Here is a 23,206-nt window from a genome sequence, read left to right on the forward strand (position 1 = left end):
CTTTTACATATATGCATGATAAATACATAAAGCTTTACGTGGTCACTTTTCACATATTGTAAACACATATTGAGCACAGCAAAATCGCATTTCGCTATCTATCAAGAAATATCTGTAAAAACAGCAGGTTTCTGTCTAGATATCTTTTTTGACTGAAAACAAATCACGTGGATCTTCGTCGTCATCATCACACAATAGACTCATCAATGTGAGCTGTTTCAATCACTGAACTGATGTCATCTACTCACCAGTTTATTTAAGTACCATTACCCTTTATCACCATGTTAAACTTAAATGCATAATAATTGGCGTAACAAAGTACTACAAAAATTAATAAAAGCGTAATTTCCGAGGACCAGTCAAATTTTTTGGCGGATCGGTGCTGGCCCTCAGGATCAGCATTTGAGAATCCCTTCACTAGTGACAAATATTGAAAACCTCTTGGAATAAGAACATTTTTTACATTTTATGACTCATAACGTAAGTTTAATGTGGAGTAATGTCATGAAATTACGTATTATTTTCATGATAGTTTTACCAAAAATTCCAGTGCAACAGCTTTTATAACGGATATTTTTATTGACTCGGCAGCTGTAAAGAAGGAAAAAGAAACATAAAAAATGATAAACATTTTCACTTATGTAAGTTACACTTGCTTGGATGACTTTTCTCGCTAATTTTCGACTAGTAGATCTTTTCCATAATGTCAACCATTTTTTAAATCCTTAGCTATTTTAATATGGTACCTTGATTAAAGCATTGTTTCAATTATTGGATTTATTTTTCTGTACCTTCCATTAAAAAACTTTTATAGCTTCTTCTATAAGTTTTCGAATGTGTTACAATTGTATCTATTCCCAGGTCATTTCAGCACTGAAATCTGACTGTCGAAATCCTTTATTGCTTATAGGAACAATTTGATATACAGATGAATTTTGGTGAAGCATAACTTCTTCATTATTAGAGTAATCATATGAGGAAGGTAGGTGCTTAGGATCGAATTCGTGTCTCTTTTTAAATTATTATTCCAAATAATCATGTAAATTTTGGTCATATATCTTTCTCTGAGCTTTCATTTTTTTTAAAATCTTTTTTCCTAATGTATGGGGTCACAGTGATAAAATGATAAACGGCAGATGACCTTTAGGGGAAGCCTTGTGAGATAAAACCACTTACATTTAACTTGATGGCAACAGAAGTCGGAGAAAATAATTTGCACTTTCTTCAATTTTGGTGTTTTTACGCATTATTATTTTAAACCTGCAATATATATGAGGGAGTGAGAAGCAAAAGGATGTAAGTGGCAAAATTAAAAATTTGAAGATAACCAGTACAAATGATAGGTGAAACTCTCCTCTGGTCTTGGGTAAGAGATAGTGCCAGTAACCCTGGTAGGTTCTGCTGTACAGCATGATTTAGAAAAAAAAAATCAATAAAAGCCTACCTAGGTTATCTTTAAACTCGTTTTACTCAAAACTTGAAAATGTCCACTTACATCCCGTTGCTTCTCGCTGCCTCATATACTGGTAATTATCAAAATAATGGAAACACTCTGTGACATGTATGTTAGGAATGACTACTCTGCTGTAAATGTTCGGTAAATAAAGGTGCCTTCTGACTGCAATCACTCACACTGGTGAATCCAGATGGCGATTGAGTACTGTGGTCACCTTTGCTGCTGTTGTTCGCTTTCTTTAGACATTACAATCCGCTTCAATACCCGTCGGTTTCTTTCACTGAGCTTCTTTTTCCGTCCACTCTTTTACTTTGCCGAGCTCGTCGTACCACGTTGTGTGTATGCTGTTATGACTTCAGATACTGTACCTTTAGAAACACCAAAAAATTGAGATATTTCAGTTGCACTTGCTCCAGTTAGACGCGCTCTAACAATTTGGCCTCTTTTAAAGTTTGAGAGGTCCGACATTTCGCGTGCTTGAAAAAAAATCCAAGTCTTTCAGAACTTCAATTAAGTCACCCTGTACAACCAGAATATGTACATTGCTATTTATATATATAAAAAAAAAGAAAAGAAAAATTAATTTGAATTTTGACATCTTGAATTCAAATTATGTTTTTCGCAATCACGAGCGTGTGTATGTAGGCGTGTGTGCTTGTGTGTGGGGGGTTTGTGTGTAGGGGGTATGTGTATGTGTGTGTAGGCATGTGTGTTTGTGTCTGTGTGCTGGCATAAGTGTGTGGCTAGTTGTGTATATGAATGTGTGTGTGGGGGGTATGTGTATGGGGGTGTGTGTAAGCATATGTGTTTGAGTGTGTGTGCAGGCATGAATGTGTAGGTAGTTGTGTGTATGTGTTTGTGTATGTGTGTGTGGGGGGGTATGTGTGTGTGTGTGTGTGTGTGCTTGCGTGGGTAGTTGTGTATGTATGCGCGTGTGTGTAGGACATGGATGCAACCCTGAGACGACTTTCGCTAAAGGAGCAGCATCGTGAGGACCCGGTCGACGGTGATGGTGCGGAGGGTGGTGGTGGGAAAATAAAATGATAGGACATCAAAACAGTCAAATGAGAACAATAAGCAATCGTTATTGCTCAAAAAAAAAAAAAAAAAAAGATACTTAATTTCGTTCTTCATTACTTACGAATCACATTCAAAAATGTCACTTTTATTCAAAGATGTCTGAAAAAAAAATATGTTTAACCAGTTATACATTTAAAATACTAGTTGCATTGCATAGGAAAGTTCCAGTTATCGGACCTTACTTTTCTCCTGAACACAAATATTACGTTCCATACCAATATATAGAACATAAGAGCGTTTGTGAATTAACAAATTCTTCCAAATATACCAACGTAACCGTTAACAAACATTCGCTTTCGGTGCTCCACTTGTTTCAATTTCAAATTACATAATTTCTAAAATAGTTGATGCGCCAGACAGCTAGTTTTACTGCATTTTTTTGTCTCAAATTTATTGGCTTACTTCTTTTATAAGACCGTTCAAAAAATTATCCACATTGAATGACTAGACATAAGCTTTCAATTAAAAATTAATATTCCCTGTAAAAATCCACAAAAGCCTGCCTTTTATTTTTAAGAAGTGTTAATGTAGATCCCTAAATAAAAGTATCGTGAAACGGAAATAGATTTTCAGAAAAACCAGCAGTCTAAACTTTCATGAATGGCTGAAGTTGAACTTGGAAAGCAATTTAGTCGTGCGCAACTGAACATTAGATCGTGCTTGAGCATTAATGAACATCCGCTACATATACATACAATTGTTACTTTCAGTCATCCGGTAGGCTGTGAAAAACGAAAAAAGTGTGAATTGTTTGCAGCACGAATGTAATGTGGGTGATTCGCTCAAGATTTGAAAAATTCGCAGTGATATTACACATGAGTTTTATTGTTAGGATTATCGGAAAGTAATGTTGTTTTTTTTTCAGAATATTTAAGAAATTTTTTATTACTAATCAATGATGCCCCCCCCCCCGATTACTCTCGTTATCAACACCTTTTTGCAATCGAGTGTGCAAATTTTCTATCCGAGACTGGTAAAAACCACAAGTGTTGATGAAAAATAGCTGTAGATGGAATTTTGGATGTTAGCCAAAACTTCAAGCTTTTGTCACTGAGAAAGTGTTGCAGTGATTGAAACAGAGGGAAATTAGATGGTGCAATGTCAGAAATGTATATTCCAGCGATTATCTACAAAAAGGGCGGGGTTCTGAAGTATGATTATGCAAGACAACACTGCTGTCGACGAATTCTGAAAGAAAAAAAAGAAAAAAGAATTTTAGTGTACCTTACTTATACCATGTGACATTGCACCATCTGATTTCCCTTTAATTCATTCGCTGTGTGACAATAAACGTGAAAATTTGGCAGCTATCCAAAATGCCATCTTTAGATATCATGCTCCAAAACCAAACGATTCTTGTCGATCCGGGATTGAAAATTTATGAACAATATGGTAAAAGGTAGTTGATAATAAGAGAAAATTCACCTTTGATTAAAAATTAGAATTCAGTAAAAATTTATAAGTTATACAAAACTGACATTATATTCCTGCATCTCTAATATAAAGATACCCCATCCCCCGCAACCATTAGAGTTTATATTGAAGACAGAGGTTCGAAGAAAGTAAAAATAAAGTAGGTAATGGTCTTGCAAGCAATTTGTGGTACCTAACCTGTTGAATATTCATATACTTTTTATTCAACTTTCCCCATGATATTTACAAATGTGTTATTTAACTTTTTTTTTAATCATACGTGAATCGTCTGTTAATCCTAACTTAGTTTCAAGTGCAATCCCCATTTTTACATGTGCCTTATTAAGATTTTCTACTAGAGTAGTAACGAGATTTATTAGCTACGTTACGTATTTTTGTCCTTGGTCGTAAAAAGAACAAACTACATGCAATATTTCACTCTCAGTAACATCATATTATTGTACCTAAATAAAATTTTCTCCTAGGTTAGTAACGAGATTTATCAGTTAAGTATGTTTGTCCTTGGTCATAAATAATGCAAATTACATGCATTATTTCAAGCTCAGTAACATCATATTGTGCTAAATTCAGCTCCTCATTAGGAAGATCACAAATCTATGGACACAACCAAGGAAGGGTTTTTGAGGATTAAAACACCCTAAGATATCTTATGTTTTATGTTATATTGTCAATTATAACATAGCAATAAAAAATATTTAAAAAAGCTTTTTTGACCCTGCTTATTAGGAGAAAGTTCTCGTGGCACAACTGTACATTTCTTCAGAAATTTCATTAAAAGAAAAAATTGAATTATTATTTTCTTACAAAAGTACCAAAATACATGTTTATGCCTTTCGCTTCGTGGTTTAATGTAATATCCAGAAAGGGCAGAATATTATAACTTTTTACCAACATTTTAAACGATGAAGCGTAGGGGGAGATGGGATAACGTTGGATCACAGGACAGTCTCAATTATTTTAATACTATTAATAGCTTTTATTTTCATTAATGACTAGCAAATAGCGCCTAAAGTCCTACAAATCCTATAATAAAATCAGGTGATGTAGTTATATTGAACAAATTTTATTCCACAAAGTGTTAAGTCAGTGGTGCTGAGTAATTTTCAGAAAACTGCAGCTTATTATTTTTTAATGAGTTTCATCGCGATTGCAAAAAAAAAAATAAATAAATAAATAAATAAATAAAAAAATAAAAGAACTGATTTTTAAAGCAAATTTGTTTAGTTCACAATTATTTGCAGTTTTTCAATTTTTGTCCAAAAAAAGAAAATTACGACATTTTTTTCGCAAGAGAAACGTGAGGTACGTTGGTCTACTTTTCGCGGGGCGCATTTGACCGGACCAACCTACCCCAGTAATTTCAAATCTTTATTTTTTTCTGAAATTCAACAAGTATACCAATATTCTAAGTGTTTGTATATTATGCATCCATTTCCTGTTGCAACCCCATGTTTGGAAATAATAATAATATAAACCTGCAGGGGGAAAAAGCACAAGTATATTTCATAGTTATTTAGCAAAAAATATGCTAAATTAATTTTACCGAAAGATTTATTTAATGTCTGCACTTATTTGCCATTTATGTTTTCAAAATTTTTTTGCAAACAATTGTTTTGAAAAAATAAATTATGTAATGCATGCTCTAATAAAGTTCCTGTGTACTAAACAAAATGTTTTCCCAAATAAGCGTTCTATATAGAAACAAAATAAAACAAATAATTGATTTAAAGATTAAAGAGGTAAACTTTTTCTTAAAATTATCAAATTTCATTTTCTGAATTTCATTTTAAAGCACAAAGATATATTAACAAAAAACGTTTGAAATACATGTTATTAATTTAACAGGATTCGATTCGCTTTGGAACTGCTTCTTGCAATTCAATGAAGAAAAAAATAGCTTTTTTTCCTGTAATAAATAGTGATGCAACTAAGTGACATATGACTAATTCTTCCAGAACCCAGTGTCTGCTCAGGAAATAGCACTTTTTTAGTCCCAGATATCAATTAACACATCTTTTGCTAACCTTAACTTGCATTAATTGTCTCATGAATATTCAATTTTTTTTATGTTTAAACAATAATTGCGTACTAATTGTAAATGCTTGTTGTTATTATTATTTAAAGATGGTTCATCAATTGAAATCAATTTAATATGTTATATTGAATATTTAACTTGATGTTTCTCATTCTACACCCGAAAGAAATTAAGTTAGTTACAGTACTGGATAATATTGTAACTAACTATTGTATTGTAAGTTGTTTGCGTAATGCAGACCAACGTACCCCGCGCATGAGGCACTTTGCTCCACTTTAGAAGGTTCTGCTAAAAATTAATCCAAAAAAAGTTAATCAATTTGACATTTTCAAAAAATCTAAGATGATGAGAAGTGATTAGTGAAATTTATTGAAGAAAATCGAACTGCTAATTGAATTTTTTGATGATATAAAATATGAAAAGTTTAAAAGCGGACTAACGTGCACCTTCTCCCCGTACTAAATTTGTCCTTTTGTAAAATTATATGTTGTTCATTATGCCCATCATAAGGGAAAATCCGTACAATTTAGTCTACAGCTGATAATATTTGATTTGTCATTATGAAATTTATGTAATCAACTAACCTGTTAGAAAAACGGTAAAGCAAATGATATGTCTCATGTTCTAAGTATTTATTTTAGCTAATCATGATCAAATGTGACAAACCTGAAGCACATGCCTGATATTTTTTAATAATGTGGTCCTCGTTCTATTGATTATTTTTATTTTTAATATATCGCTAAAAGGTAAAGGTAAACTCTTTGACACAGATACTATTTTTAAACTAGAAATTTTAGAGGAAATGTTGGAGACCGTAAGGTTTCATGCTATATTTCATTGAATTTTACATGATAGTACATGCCTGAATGACATTGTTTTAAACAAAAATAATTACTGGAAAGATATAGAATCACTAAAAGCAAAGAGATTTACCACACTGATTTTAAACAGCAAGAAACAGTAAATTATTTTGATAAGCGAAGTTTCACATAATTGTGTAATGTGAGTGATTATTAACTTTAAATAAATTGAATTACCTAAAAAGCATTTAATGTTAATTAAACAACTCACGCTGGAGCCATAAATAAGCGTATTAGATTTTAACAAAAAGAAGAAACAATTTTAGATCGTCTTTTGCAAGCACTATACTCGAATTACTACTTAATGGTTGATGCGAAACATTTTCAAGTTAATTCAATTTTTTTCGTCTGAAACATGTAACGTAATTACCCAATAAAATTTATTATAGTGTATTTCTTAGAAAAAAAATAATTTTGTGAAGTCAGACAAAGACCAAAATGAAGAAAAAAGGAACGGAAAAAAACCCTTACTCAATTAATCCAACAGACGAAAAATGAATTTTGAAAAATAGGTATAGCTCTGTTACGCGTTTATAATATTCAGAAAACAAGGATAACAAAGAAAAATGCACTTATAAAATTGAGTAGACTTCATACATAATGAATGTTTCTGAGTGAGTAAAATTACTGTCTTAAGTATCAAAAACTAGACTTTTCGTCAGTTTTGATTTTCTAAAATTTTCTGTATAGATTTATTCATAACATAAATATAGTCAAACTCGTTTATGACGAACGCAAAGGGACCGCGAAATTTGCTCGTTGTAACCGAGTGCTCGTAAAAATAGGGTCGTGAAAAATATTATAAAAATTTATACATGCTTGCTTTGTTATTATTATATTTCTATACAGTACCAAAGAAGTTCGTTATTTGATTTGAACTGTCTAATTGCCTTTTTCTTGTTTTTGTTTTCGAAAGACGTGGGGTCCGAAAAAACTTAGTCATATGCATCCGCGGCTTCAAAACAGTTTGAAATTTTTCTGTACTCTAGAAGCCAAGAATGTCGGGGGCTATTTAACTTCAAATTCTTCACATTTGCCGTTATAATGGTTGCTTTCATTATTTTTCCTATCTCTTCACTTTCAGCTACAATATCCTTGAAGTATATCTCGTAAATGATAACATTCTCTTCAACAAATATGTAGTTTTTAAATGCTTCTCTATTCCACGAATTAAAAAAAAAAGACGCCCTGTCATCACTCGTTCTCATGATTTATGTCTTATCACCAACTTTCGGCTAAATTCAAAATATTAATGGAATTTTTCCGAAAATAGAATAATTTTTTCTGAGGAGTAAATCAACAGATTTTATGAATTACAAAAATATTGCTCGCTTTAAGCAGGGTTTGCTCGTTAAAAGCGAGTTTTGTTCCTGTATAGACTTAACATTGTACCAACCAAATCTTTTTGATGTCCATGCTAAATCTGAGTTCTCGTTGAAACAGGGCTCGTTCTAAACGAGTGCGACTGTAACTTTATTCGGTTCATACTGAAATTTCGTTAAACTTCAAAAAGGAAATAGTCATTACAAGTAAGATATATAGTACGCTGCCATTGAAATTATGAATCACTAGATATTGTCAGATTTAAAAATTGCCTATGGTTCAGATTTCCTTGTGCAATCTGAAAAACATTCTATTTTTGTCCTCTTCACCAGTCTTGCGTATTCACTTTGCGGCAGCACGTAGGCGGAAAAGGCTGATCTGTCTTGTTGGAAACAGGACATGAAAAAAAGAAAACATTAAGTGATAAATAATATTCATATTCGTTTTGTTTGGCAGTTTGACAGAGAACATTCAACACGTGGATATTGTTTTACTTTAAATACTCAAGGTCAATCCAAAAGTTATAAATGACCAACGATTTTCTTGGTGACAAAAGAAATGGTTGTAGACAAGCATTGACTAGCATAAATGAATCTTTAAATCTGAACTTTTTTCATGCATCGTTGCTCATTTATTTTCCTTCATTTCTTGAAAACATACATGAAAAGAGGTCGATGTATCATCTACCATAAAGCCTATTCTAAAAAAGTTACTTTCCATATAAAAAATTGCTGGTTTTAAATAATATGTTCGAGGCAACACCGTTTTCATGTATTGTATCTTTCTTATTGCGTTGTAACTTGAAAAAGATATAACGTTCTTTCAATTACGTTTGCAAATTGATTGCTAAGAGTTTTCTCGAGTTTCTAAAAAGCATTTCTTAGTAATATTGAACTAAAATTGTGTTCTGTCAAAATTCATCACCGCAGATGTGCTGGATTTTTTTTTTTTAGAAAAAAAAAAAAAATAACAGCAACTGCTATGTACAGTGTGCTCCGTATAAACCTTTAAAGCCTGTTTACATTGACGAAAAAGCCGACACAGTCAGCAGAGTTTCAAAAAGCGATAAGAAAATTTCCCATACTGAGAGAAAAAAAATCAGATAATTACAAGTTAAACTTCACTCTACCCTTTGGCGGGTGGAAGTCGGTTAGTTCAAAGATGGTGTTGGTCAACTGCATGTAGCAAAATGTAAACAGGTCTTATCAGAATTTCCAATTCTACTCCTTGCGTTAGGCCGGCTATTTCATTTCCGTTGCAAACGTACCCATAATGTGAGATCAACTTTATAACCTGGTATTACTCGTAACGTGTGAGCTGCGAGTTAAGTCTTACTTTTATATTTAAAATTCCTGTTGCGTTTAGCTTGATTCAAGTTCTTTCTGGGTTTTTTTTTTCATTCACATTTGACTGCATTTCCGATATTTTTTATCTCTCTGCTTGCTTTTCATTTGTCCTCATTATATTTCCTTATTTCTATCCTTGATTAAAATTATCAGGTTTTTGTCCGGTGTATCGTCAGAACCATGCTAAACTAACAAATGTGAAAAATCGCGAATCTCGTTTTTCAAATTCGAGGATTTTCCATAGTACTCAAATAGGGATATCTACCTACTGGTTTTTAACTACTTCGAACGATAGTTTTACACTGAAAGTTATCTATAAGAATTGAAACATTGAAAATAACTAAGCGCGACAAATGGGGGAAAAAAACTATTGTTTTGGTTCCCTTGAAAAATACCAATTTTCACATTCATTTGTTTAGCATGGTACCGACAATATGTTCTCTTCTATTGTCTTAAGATGCCTAATCATTTAAAACATAATACAGTAAACTCCCTACTATCCACGGTAGGCACGGTAACCGCGGATAATCCGAAAAATAGGTAAAAAACGATACTACTGTGTACAATACCTAAAAATATGAATAACAATCACACGTTCATTTACTTTTTTGCTAAAAACTACCTTACATCTACAAACATTAAATGTAAAAAATGTACGTAAAAGGTAAAAACGAACAATAACACAATCATAAGTTTAAAAAACATTTAATGGCAGTTAGGAAGAAAAATGTGAAAAGATCCGCGGATAATCTGAAACACGGATAATCCGACCGCTGATAAGTTTACTGTAGTTAAAGGATTACAAGCTTTCTAATATATTTTCTTTCGTCGACTAGCCTACAAACATGCCAAAAGTAGCAATTCAACGAAGCACTGCAAAGACTTCCCCCGCCAACCGTCTGTTGGCGAACTAAATACATTAATTGCACTGACAGATGAATTTCTCCCACGTTAATCAAATCACATGAGTATTAGCATGCAAACAGTCCGTCATAAAGCTCTCGGCCAATCTGTGTTTAGACCCAATCTATTGATTCATAAGCTCATTTTATATGTGTTCTATTTCAAACTCATGCGGTTTTATTTACTACAAATATATAACTGAAATCAATATTCAGGTCAACAGCCTAAGACTGGTAATTTAGTGAGTTTATTGTAACGCTATAGATTTATAATCTTTTTAATAGTGTTTTTAAACCCTTTATAACTGTTGTATGGTTTCCAAGGAACATGGAAAATAATAAGTTTTCAATGTAAAAACGATAATGATTTGCTTTATTGTTTCATATTTAATTCTAAGCATTTCTAAAGACCATTAAAACTCAAAAACTTTGCTCGAAAGGATTTTTTCATGCCTAGTTTTTTTTTTTTTTTTTTTCGACGTACAAAAAAATCTGTTTTTTCAAAATTAATATTATAGCAGCATTTATGAAATTTTGCTCACAAAGAAAAAAATCATGACACTTATTCATTGCTCGTTTTATGCAACAAAATACTCTCAATCAGCAAAATGAACACCAGGGTTTTCAAGGAAGTTTTGAAACATAAAACTGAATCGTTGCATCAGAAAACTAACCATCTCCACCTTTTTAGCCAATCGATATTATTTTCCTCTCCAGTTTAACTGATAAAAACATACTTTTAGCATGAAAATAAGTTATCTCTTCACACTAGTTAAAGAAAATATTAAGCATTATATTTCGTTCACAAACATACCATACCCGGGATATGACTTGCTCTGCAACTAAACTTGGACCCAGACCGTACGCATACCGTACTGTATTAAGTATTAAAATGTTCATATGAAAAGAAACAATAAAAGTAAAGCTTTAAAAGTTTGACACCTGGCGACGTTGAAATGTTTTTTTCAATTCATTGGTGTTTTAAGCTAATTAATGTTTGTTTTGTCGAAAAAAAAATGCCCCAAAATTTTCCAATAAAGAAAGCATATTCTGTCAAAAATTATGTAAACCTCATGTAAATTGTAGACACAAAAAAAAGTATGTACCAAGTATTTATTTATTTATTTATTTATTTTTTTTTTCGTTTTTATAAAGAAATTTGCATGTGGCCCAGCACAAATTGCAATAATTCAGAACACGATTCCTGAATTTATAGATTTTATGTAGCTTTGAAATTTATTTCGTTATCTGTTACTAGTACTGAAGTAAAGAAATTCCCACATGCATTTAATTTGAAGTATAAATAACAAGTTTTAAGTTTTCAATAAAAAATCATTATACTCCCTTGTTAAAATGATGAAAAGTATGTTTAATGTAGAAGTGGGTAATGTCGTTCTTTTTAATGATCCGTTCATCAGAAAATCGTTCCTTCTTTTGATCTGTTCATTTAACTCGTTCATTCAAAAAAGTTGCAGAGAATCTCTCTGCACGACATACTCACGTACATTCGAAATGTTTCATTTGATCAGTAATATTCTTTAGAAGGAAAAATTACTAAAATTATCTAAAAAAAAGAAAATATGCCTATGGGAAATGAATCGAAAAGCTTTATTCAGATTTAAAACTATAAAGCAATTCCAGTTCATTTTGTAATATAGTTCTCAGCTGCTGAAAATTAAGATATGTTAACCATTCCAAAACTTGCAGGTTCCATTTCAGCATGTCAAAAATTTAAGTTATTAAATTTTTCCAGCTACAGCACTGTATATATACATATTGCAGTGGCTTTGATAAGGGAGGAAGTAGGGGGATGTCCGCCTTGGGTGTCACCCATCTGGGGGGTGACACCCAAAGTTTTTGAAAAATACAAATATTTCAATTCAGAAAATTCCCCCCAATATTTTAATAATTACATTATCCAACACAGTTGCATCGCCACGCGGGGTGTTGCGGGTGGTTGTGCTGGGAGACCCCCTCTGGAGGGAGGGGCGCTGTTGTCAAATTGAATTTAAGAGTTTATGAAAAAAATAAATACTTCAGTTCTGAATTTTTTCTTCAACATTTTAAATTAAATTTAATCTTTCAAGCAGAGTAGCATCACTGAGAGGGATGAGAGTATTCAGCTGACATACGGGGGGGGGGGAATGACACCCGAAATGCATTTAAGAGTTTCTGAAAAATTGAGCAACGGTTCTAAAACTGTAAAAAGAGATTCACAGGTTAAACGTTATTCGTAAATCATTTTTTTGTGTCGGCTTTTTAAAGAATTGTTTTAATTACGTTTTTAGATCTTCTATTTCGAAAAGTTGTAGGTCCTTTACACGTCTTTAAAGATAATCAAACGCGATATTAAGAATTTCGAAAATTCCGGAGCCCCCGAACCTTATCAACTCCTAACATTCTCTAGACCAAAGATAGTTTTAAAAAAGAGCCTTTTTTAGACTACGAATTGAAAATTTTCCGCAGGTGAGCTCTCGAACCTCTCCCCCCCCCCCCCTTCTTCCCTGTAACATCACCAAAATGAATCTAAAACTGCGTTTTACGAGAATTTTGAAACACTTCTAGGGGACTTCCACCGAACCTTTCCCCCGCCCCAAACATTGTCAAAACTCATCTAAAATGCATTTTTAAAACTAAAAGTATGAACATTTTCCTGGGGAGGAACTCCCTTACTTCCTCTCCCTACCCTGGAGTGAATATTATGCTCCAAATTACGTTCATATTGTTTTAAATAAAAAGACAGAATCCCACTATCTTTTCCTGTGTTTGTGAAATAATGAGGGGCCATCATTTTCTTACAACCCCTTACTTTTTGGATCTCACGACGGTCTTTAACGACAATGTTTCAATATTGAAACTTCGAATAGCAGCAACCCTATGATTGGAGCACTTTTGCTTAGGCAACCCTGTACCATCGGTTTTGTAATATTTTTATCTAATTTTTTTTTATATATAACTTATGTGGAAGCTCAATGAGGATAAATTACTCATTTTTTTGGCACCTTTTAGCCCCTGACAACCCTGAGGGATTTTAAAAAGGTAGGCAACTTTACTTTAAAGTTTTCTTTACGGCTTTTATTCTTCATTTATGACAAAAGTTTTTGGAAACTCGATAAGGGTAAATTACATTTTTGGGCACCTTTTAACCCCTGGCAACCCCGATTAGTTCACATAAAACAGGTAGGCAACCTTACTTCAACGTTTTCTTTACAGCTTTTACTCTTTATTTATGACATCAATTTTTGGAAACTCTATGAGGGTAAATTACTCAAATTTGAACAATTACTCATTTTTGAACACTTTTTAGCCTCTGGCAACCCTATTTAGGGACCGTAAAAAAGTACGCAACTTTGCTTTAGCGTTTTATTTACAGCTTTTACTCTTCATTTATGACAACAATTTCCAGAAAATCTATGAGAGGTAAATTATCTCCCTCATCGAAAACCTTTTATTCCCTGATTAGGGTAGGCAACCTTAGTTTATCGTTTTATTTCCATCTTTTACTCTTCATTTATGATAACAATTTTAGGAAACTCAATGAGGGTAGGTCAACCCTAATGGGATCTTAAACTGTAATCGTTACATTGGAAAATTGCAAATGAACTGCAACGATTAAAGAAAAATGATGAATAAAGCAGGGAGTAAAAAGGTTCAAATGAATATATTGTACTGCACTGATAAAAAGGAAATTTGAGATTGACTGATAGTTAAAAATTTGAAGATGAATGTAATTATAAAAAATGCGATTTTATCATAAGTGCATCAATACAATGTTCCAACCGTTCAAAAGAACGGTCGTTCGTTTTTTAAATGAACGAACGGATCTGTTCATTTTCAGGATTCGTTCTTTTTGACCCGTTCGTTCATGAACGACACATCCTTAAATGAATGCTTATGTGCGAAAACAAGTCATTTCCAATGTTTATCTATTTTTTAAAATGAAACAAGAAGCGTTATATTTCCATAGAAGTGATTAAATCTTAGAGAAATAACCATTTTCTATGGTAAAAAAATGAAAAAAAGCAGTATATGTCAGATGAATATTCAATAATTAAGTTTTTTGTCTCTCTTGCACAATTAGTTTTGATGGAGATGACTGGTTCTAGAACTCATCGATTCAATTAAGCAAAAATTCAAATGTATAACGGCTCATTTAAAGATTGTTGCAAAAACTGAACACGTAAAGCAACTATTCTGTTCGTTTTTATATGTAATTTCATTAAACGTTCATAGTAATTTGAAATGCTACAAAGACAAAATAAAAAATAGGCGGATAGACAAAGTAAAAGCTTAAACAAAGCGAAAATTTAGAACTGCTTCAAGCAGGGCTGCGGAGCGGAGGGAAAATGACCGATTCCGTTTCCGACCTCGAATTTGAAAATTTTTGAACCCCCGACTTCGACTCTATCTTTCTACCCCGAAATCTGTCCAACTAATCTGACCGATCCAACGATTCCACAGCCCTGACTTTAAGCTTTCATTTTTCGTGACCAGATTTATTTGTGTGAAAACATTTGGGCATACCCTTTGCTTTTGAACGACATGCATGAATTGAATTTCGATCCTTGATTTGCTTCTTTCATAACCTTATAAATTCGATGGAACCCACAGCTGCTCCTGTGTTAAAGCAAAAATGTAATAGGATAACTGCATCAGTCACAGACATACTTAACACATCGCTCTCAGATTAACTTACTTTTCTGAGCCTTTTAATGTATTTACACTTTTTAAACTATTTTTCTCTCATGCAACAACATCTCATGTAACTTTTGGCTGCTTCTGGATCCTCTCTTTGAATTAGTCAATTCTATTTTTCTTCGCTCAATTTCAAAAAAAGTCCAACCCCCCAGTAACGGACACAAAAAATCTGATGATGCCCAGGAACAGACATGCTAAAAGGATGACTAACAGACAGGATGGTAATTAGACAAAAAGGATGATTAATATTCAGTAAGTTACCGCCCAATAGCCAGGGCTAAGGCAGAAATACATGAAATACACCGCCCGCTCAGCCAATTTCAGCCGAGGACTGCAGTTTCGTGCTTATTAGCACTCGTCAGCCCGGCATAGGAGTGACTGAGCTGGAGATGGAAAACCTCTTAAGGAAGCCAAGAGTGCCAAACAAACTCGTAGCTAATTACTATAATGAATATGCCTGCCTTGCCTTCAATCTTTGAGTTGAACCGAACCATTGCTTCGGTCACTCGTCTGGTCAGTGCTAATTCTGTATTAGTTACCAGTTTGTTTGGCACTCTTGACTTCCTTAAGAGGTTTTCCACTTCCAGCTCAGTCACTCCTATGCCGGGCTGATGAGTGCTAATAAACACGAAACTGCGGTCCTCGGCTGGAATTGACTGAGCTGGCGGTGTATTTCATGTAGAATGATTAATAGACAAACTTCCCTTTTTGTCTTCAAAATTTTCAAAAGTTTTTACTTTTTTTTAAGAACTAAAGCCCTATTAAATTCAAACGAACGTGAAACACCAGCTGACGTCGTAATAGCTGTTCATAACCTTCCACCTCTGCCTTGTAAATAACTGGCTCGTAAAATTCACTCTAATAACACTAGACGGCTTCACTATACTAATGAGTCACACCAACATCCGTCTTATCCGACTAAAAAACCTATTACAGTAGACCCTCGTTTTACACGGGGGTTACGTTCCACGAAAATGCCGCGTAAATCAAAACCGCGTAAACTGAGACCTAATATTAGTGTTAAGCGAGCTGATGTGTGCATCACATGACTCCCTTTTACTCCAATTTAATGTCATTTCCCCATTATTGGCAATTTTAATATGATTCAATTGTTTACTTTCTAAATATCACCAACAGTGGCCAAACTGAAGCCAAATTTTTAAAAAAAGCCAAATTCGTCGCCAAGCTGGCGACAAAACTTGGCGACCTAAAGACTGGCGATACATCGCCAAGTGTCCGACAAATTATAACACAACTTGAGTTTACATCGAAATTAACAATGATTTCCCCCCCCCCCCAAAAGGAGCAAAGCACCCCTTTAGGAACATCCGAATGCAACCAAAAGCGAAGGTGCACAACAGACCCCACTAGGAGTCTACATACCAAATTTCAACTTTCTAGGACATACAGTTTTTGAGTTATGTGAGATACATGCGCGCATACACACATGCGCACATCCGGACGTCACGAGAAAATTCGTTGTAATTAACTCGGGGGTCGTCAAAATGGATATTTCGGGTGTCTGTACGCTCGTAGGCATATATCCACCTGTGGTCGGGTCGAAAAAAATCTCAACATTCATTCGGGGGTGAGAAAAATAAAAATTAAGGCCAATTTTTGAGTGAAATTTTTTTTCGCGAATACAATACTTCCTTTATTGTAAAAGGAATAAATAGGGGTTAGGTTCGGTGGATGAAAAAAAAATACTTCATTTAGTGATGACTAATGGTATAATAAGTTTTACTGTGTACTTATATCGATTTCTATGCACAACATGCATAAAGAAAACATAAATTAATTTCGTGTTCTGTTTGTAAAAAGCAGCTTGTCTTTTGGTAGTCATTAAGATTTTTTCTTTGTAGTTCTTTGCAGAGCATTAACGCATCCATGATCACTTGCGTCATTTCCATGATAGAATCTTCCTTCACTAATATAATCAGAGAGATCCTTTCTATTGTTTAGGAATGGCTCAAATTTTTCAATGTAAACGTGTTTGGTTGTGTGTCGTTGATGTAGGTATCCGCGTTGGTTTTATCATCCTTTGTCACTTTTAAAAGCTCTTCTTTTAGTGAGTTCAAAACTGTGTGAGTTTAGTGTCTTTACTTCTGTAAGGAGCTCTAGAACCAATCGCATAAAATGTTTCCAGATGCCCAAACTCGATTAATAGCACGCCAAAATGCAGTTTATTACGTGTAATCTGCAATCTTTAAGAGTTTGGATTTTGAAACAGGGGAAAATTTTATCTGTTTGCATTGCCGCATCCACGAAAAAAACCGAAATTCATCCGTGTAAAATAAAATAAAGGTGTCAAATCTTAAACTGCGTATAATCAAAACCGGGTAAAAAAAAAATAAATTTTGACATCTTGAATTCAAATTATGTTTTTCGCAATCACGAGTGTATGTAGGCGTGTGTGTTTGTGTGTGGGGGTATGTGTTTGTGTGTAGGGGTTATGTGTATGTGTGTGTAGGCATGTGTGTTTGTGTCTGTGTGCTGGCATAAGTGTGTGGGTAGTTGTGTGTATGAATGTGTGTGTCGGGGGGGGGTATGTGTATATGTGTGTAGGCATATGTGTTGGTGTCTGTGTGCAGGCATGAATGTGTGGGTAGTTGTGTGTATGTGTGTGTATGTGTGGGTGTCTGTATGTATGCGTGTGTGTATATGTGTGTGTATGTGTGTAGGTGTATGTGTGTATGTTTTTGTGTGTGTGTCCGTGCGTGTGTGCAGTTGTGTATGTATGCGCGTGTGTGTAGGACATGGATGCAACCTGGAGACGGCTTTCGCTATAGGAGCAGCATCATGAGGAGCCCGTCGACGGTGATGGTGCGGAGGGTGGCGGTGGGAAAAATCAAAAGACGCCAAAAACAGTCAAGTGAGAACAATAAGCAATCGTGATTACTCAAAAAAAAAAAAAAAAAACGCGTAGAACGAGGGTCTGTATTTAAATCCAAACTTATGACTGTCTGTTACTGGACCCTTGACTGTTACTGGTGCCGTTACCCTATAGTATTCCCTTTTGAATGACGTTGTAACTTTCATTTGCTGAATTCTAGACGTTGCTAATTCCAATGCCCTATGACTTATCGCTCAAAACCATTTGGGGCTCGGAAAATTTGTTGAATTATAATTTTGATTGCTTTTTGTACATGTGTTGTAAAGCACGTAAGTAACCATGCATACAAACGCGAAGGATCTGGTTTAGATTGACTTTTGATACAACTAGCGAATTTTGGTGACGAATGAGATTAAAATTTATTCGACCGAATGTAACATAGTAACACATTACATTTCATTATATATAGTGAGGCTCTGATAACTTTATGTTTGACCTTGGACACGGATATTTAGGATGAAAGAGAGGAAATTGTTAGACTGGCACACGCCAGTAATCGTTATCGGTACCGCAAACCGAATTGCCTCACCCTTATTTTAATAAACGGAATCTTTTAAGCCCTTGCGGATCAAAAGTCAAATTATTAGAGTTGGACCGTATTACTTTTGCTATGTTCTATTCGAAATCGAACCGAGCTTTATTATATGTATATTAAAAACGTGTGAGTAAAATATCATCAGCTGGTTAAATCAACATCGACTACAACTGTGTTCGTCCTCACTGTTAAATCCCTTGCATTAATGATTCAGAGGGCGCATTGGCAGTGTGCGGAAGAAAGAAGCGCACACGTGCCTCAATGTTTTAAAAACTGTTTCTGAATATTTTTAACCAGATAGTTAGTTGGTTGGGTATTGTTTCAGTTTATTTGTTTGATTAGTTGAATTGATTATTATCATTTCGGCCGACTGAAAAAAATGCATTGTTTTATTACTTTGATTGAAAAACTACAAGTACATCCAAACCTGCTTTTGTGCTATCTTTTTTTGTGCGATTTTTTTTTTTTTTTTTTTTTTTTTTTTTTTTTTTTTTGTTTTGTGCGGTCTATGAAAATTTCACAAATTGGGACTCAATTGACTAGCCTATCTTTGAAACGAGTGCTTAATAGTGTAACTTTGATAGATTTTTTGTGTGTTTTTTTATGCCGTTCCTATCTACCGCACAAAAACAAGTTTGAGTGTATACAGTCCACACAAGCTATATAAGAGCATGGAGCACTCTCCACTAACTGTACTAATGCGTAAATTTCGAACTACTATCACTCTTTTCTCTAAAAGTTCAACCATCGAGTACGTTTATCCGGCCTGCCATTCAGTTTTAGAAATTAATAAAATTTTTGATGGAATCTGGAAGGCTCTTTGAAATTCTTTGATATGTAGATTTTTTTCCTCTTTCTCTTCTCCATTCTTTCTTTGTCATTGATGTCGTTGAACACGTTTTGTTTTAGACAAACCTGATTGACACATGATTTATTAGCTCATCAATAAAAACTGACAGCTGGGGAAAGTTTGCTTCGTGAAGAATATATTAAAGCGTCAACGAACATTTGATAAAGAGAATGCTTCGCATTTTTCCGTTAACAATATTTACGAATAAATATTGTATTTTTTTACAACATATGCGTAATTCTTAGAGTTAAATCTAATAAAATAAGGGTTGCGTTGTTGTGCAAAAATATTTGAGTTAAAAATATGATCCATTCCTTCCTTTTATAAGAAAAATGAATTCGATATTAAGCATCTTAGCATACGTATTGTTCAATCCATTTGGTACGGAAGGACATTGTTACGAATATAATTGTATCTTGTCAAAGCACTTTTGAACCTAGGCTTTAAATTTTTATATATTTGATATTTGAATATGGTAGAATTAATGTCAATTCAGTAAGCGGGTTACCTTGTTAGTCTCGTTTTTTTTTTTTTTTTTTTTTGAATTGCCATTTCTCATTTGCGATTTTTCACAAAAATTTCAAATGCACGATATATATTGTTGCGGTTTTGTTTTTATTTGAAGGAAAATATTTTTTTATGGTGATATGTACTTTCTGGAAATATGATTATTTTTTCTTGCTACAGGGTTAAATAAAAAAAAAATCATTTATTAAAAAAATATTTCTGAAAAATGCCAATTTCAATTTTTTTATTTTTTTTAACGTTGACGAACACTATTGAGTACTAGATTCTTTCAGTTTTTCCACTTCTTCCACTTTTGAATAAACTTTTCTGGAACTGTGTATGTAAAACAGACTTAAATATTCAAAATTGATTTAGTGAGGAGTCACTAGTAGACACTATTATTTTAGTTATATAGCCCCTTTCTATTTGTTGATCTCTTTCATCATGTACTGATACTTCCATAGGCAGAAGCATAACGCTTCGTGTAATTTTGCCACGTTTTCAGACGATTTTTACTGTTCCGTCTGAAGTCGATTCTCGTAAGACTTTGGAATAAAATATACTCTGCCACCATCTATCGTCCATAATGTTGGCCCTGCGGTTTTTTATTCTTTTAAACTTAAAGACTACTTTCTATTTGAATATCCACAAAGTATTTTTCTCTAAGAAGTTTTTTTTTTTAAAAAACGAGGCTGGAAGTCTCAAAAATACTCATTAGTAAAGAATCTGTTTTTGTTATCTCCTGAGTTTGTAGTTCTTCTAAAGAAGTTCTTCGCAATGTTTATGCTGTTCAACTTTGACATGGTATCGTAGGAGTATATATATATGACTTTCTTTCAGGAGGGTCCCCAAGCCAAAAATTAGCAGAGCTTTCCAAATTTAAGTTTAAAAATATTCAAATTCTTATATACAGAGGGTGGTCAAATTATTATAATCAAATGTTTCTGTATTTTTAATGTTTTTTATTGTTATTACAGTAAAACTTGTAAAGTTGACCACCCTTGTAAGTTGACCACCTGTCTAAGTTGACCGCTATTTTCAGGCCCAGAATTAGATCTTATCATATAATTCAACCTCTATAAGCTGACTACCTGCTTAAGTTGACCACTAAACAAGAGCAACGCAAGTGGTCAACTTACACAGGCTTCACTGTATATAGTTTAATCATTTAAACACATTTTAAAGTTTATTTAAAACATGAATTAAGCATATTAAACATAAAGTACCTTCTGATCGGTACAATAAATAGGTAAACAAATAAATATTTAATACTTAGGGTAACTCCGCCTTTTGCTGCTATAATGGCTTGGATGCGGTGTGGCATGCTTGCAATGCATGATATGGTTACTTGTTGCAGCCTCAGAGTATTGTGCCATGCTTTGATGATATTCTCAATCACACTCACAAGAAGAAGCTTGTAATTTGAAATTCTCACGGACACTGACACTGACGTCTGTCACATTTAAAATAGTTTTAAAAATAAATAAATAAATAAAATAAGGTGTTGTCAGAATAAACATTTAACTTTTAAATAAATTTTAAAATGTGTTCAAATAATAAAACTATATAACAAAATATAAAAAAAACAATCAAAATACATAAACGATTGCTTCAGCATAACACTCTGGCCACCCTCTGCGCAATGAGTAGTTTCAAATTTATTTCGAAAGGAGCCCAGGCACCTTCTAACTACTTCTTAAATCCGCCCTTAACAACGCGTAAAACAGCAGAAATTGATTAATAAATGGAGCTAACGTTTAATTATTATTAGCATTGTTTTCTGAAATTTTATTTTCTACTCCACACAGCATAATCGATCCGGAAAGTCTTTTATTGTACAACAGATAAATAAATCAATAGTTCCGTCTCAAGTGTCAGGACGTCGTTAAAATAAGAGAACTTAGCACCGTAGCTTTCGAAAAGACTTTTTAGTGGAAAGAAATTAATGGCCTTATTAAATTATTTGACGACAAAAATTATTTATATTTACTTATGTCTTCTCAGAAGCTTTTAAAATTTTGCACTTAGTGTTCACAAAACATGTCTTTTGGAGCATTGGATTTTATTTTAGAGAATGTTTATCTTGGATGTCTTTGATCGATATCACAGTATATTTATTACTAGGCTTGATAAGAATTGACAAGGCATGGAAGTAAAAATCGTTTGGAAACGAGGAAACTAAACATGAATTGACATTTACAAAGAAGATTATCGAAAACAAAATAATCTTCTCAAAATAAGCACTTAGAGTTAAAGTTTATATAAAAAGTAGCTGTAGCTTTCATATAAATAAAACACAAACTCCAAATTTGTATGTTCCATGATTACGTATTTGTTTTTTTTTTTTTTTCGTTTCGTTTTTTACCCTTGGCATTTTTAAAAATATGTTTTATTTTTAAGGCATCTTAATCTTTTCGTCTTACTAAAATGAATTAAGTTAAAATATTTTAACTGTTAAAAAAAACCCCGCTTCTTTTATTTAGCTTCTTTCGACTATTTTTATGGAATTATGGTCAGTAAATTGATTAAAATATCGTATAATAAGTGTTATTGCAACGTTATTTTTAAAATGTTTAATTTTGAAATAATGTATTGAAATGAAACCTTCTGTAACAGACACTCCCAAATGGCGGATACTTCTAATTAACGGACATTTTTGCGAATCTCATTCCCTTAATGTAGGTCGTCCCATATAATTCACTCTGAATAGCATACACTCCGAATAACGGACAGTTATTTGAACAAAAAAAGTTTGTATTTGAATGATTTGATTTTTTTTTTTTTGGCAATGTAACTAATGTACGAAGTGGTTTTAAGAAACTTCTATTTCATCCTCACATTTGTATTTTCAACTCCTCTCCTTCCCCCTATGTTGTTAGACTTATGTTGTTTTGTTGCTTACTCTCAGCAAATTTAAAATATCATTATCATCATCATCACCATTTATGGCACGACAGCCCTGGGTAGGCCAAGGTCTTCTCAACAAGTCGTTTCCAGCCTCCTCTATTTGCAGATAAGCTTTTCCTGTTTAGAGCTAATTGGACGGTGTTATGCGACAATGAGTCAATACACAAAAATTCAGAAAATGAGTTATTCACATAGGTTGTAGATAAACTGTCATACTATAGGACGCAAAAAAGATTTAAGCCAAATTAAGTATTACTATGCCATCTAATGAAGAAAATACCAACCTTCTTCCAAGAAACTCGGCATTAATGCCAACTTTAAACTCAATATACTAAACTATACTGCTTTGTGCGTAGAGATATTTTTGCACAACACCGATC

This window comes from Uloborus diversus, chromosome 3 (assembly GCF_026930045.1).
Source record: "Uloborus diversus isolate 005 chromosome 3, Udiv.v.3.1, whole genome shotgun sequence".
Lineage (NCBI taxonomy): Eukaryota > Metazoa > Arthropoda > Arachnida > Araneae > Uloboridae > Uloborus > Uloborus diversus.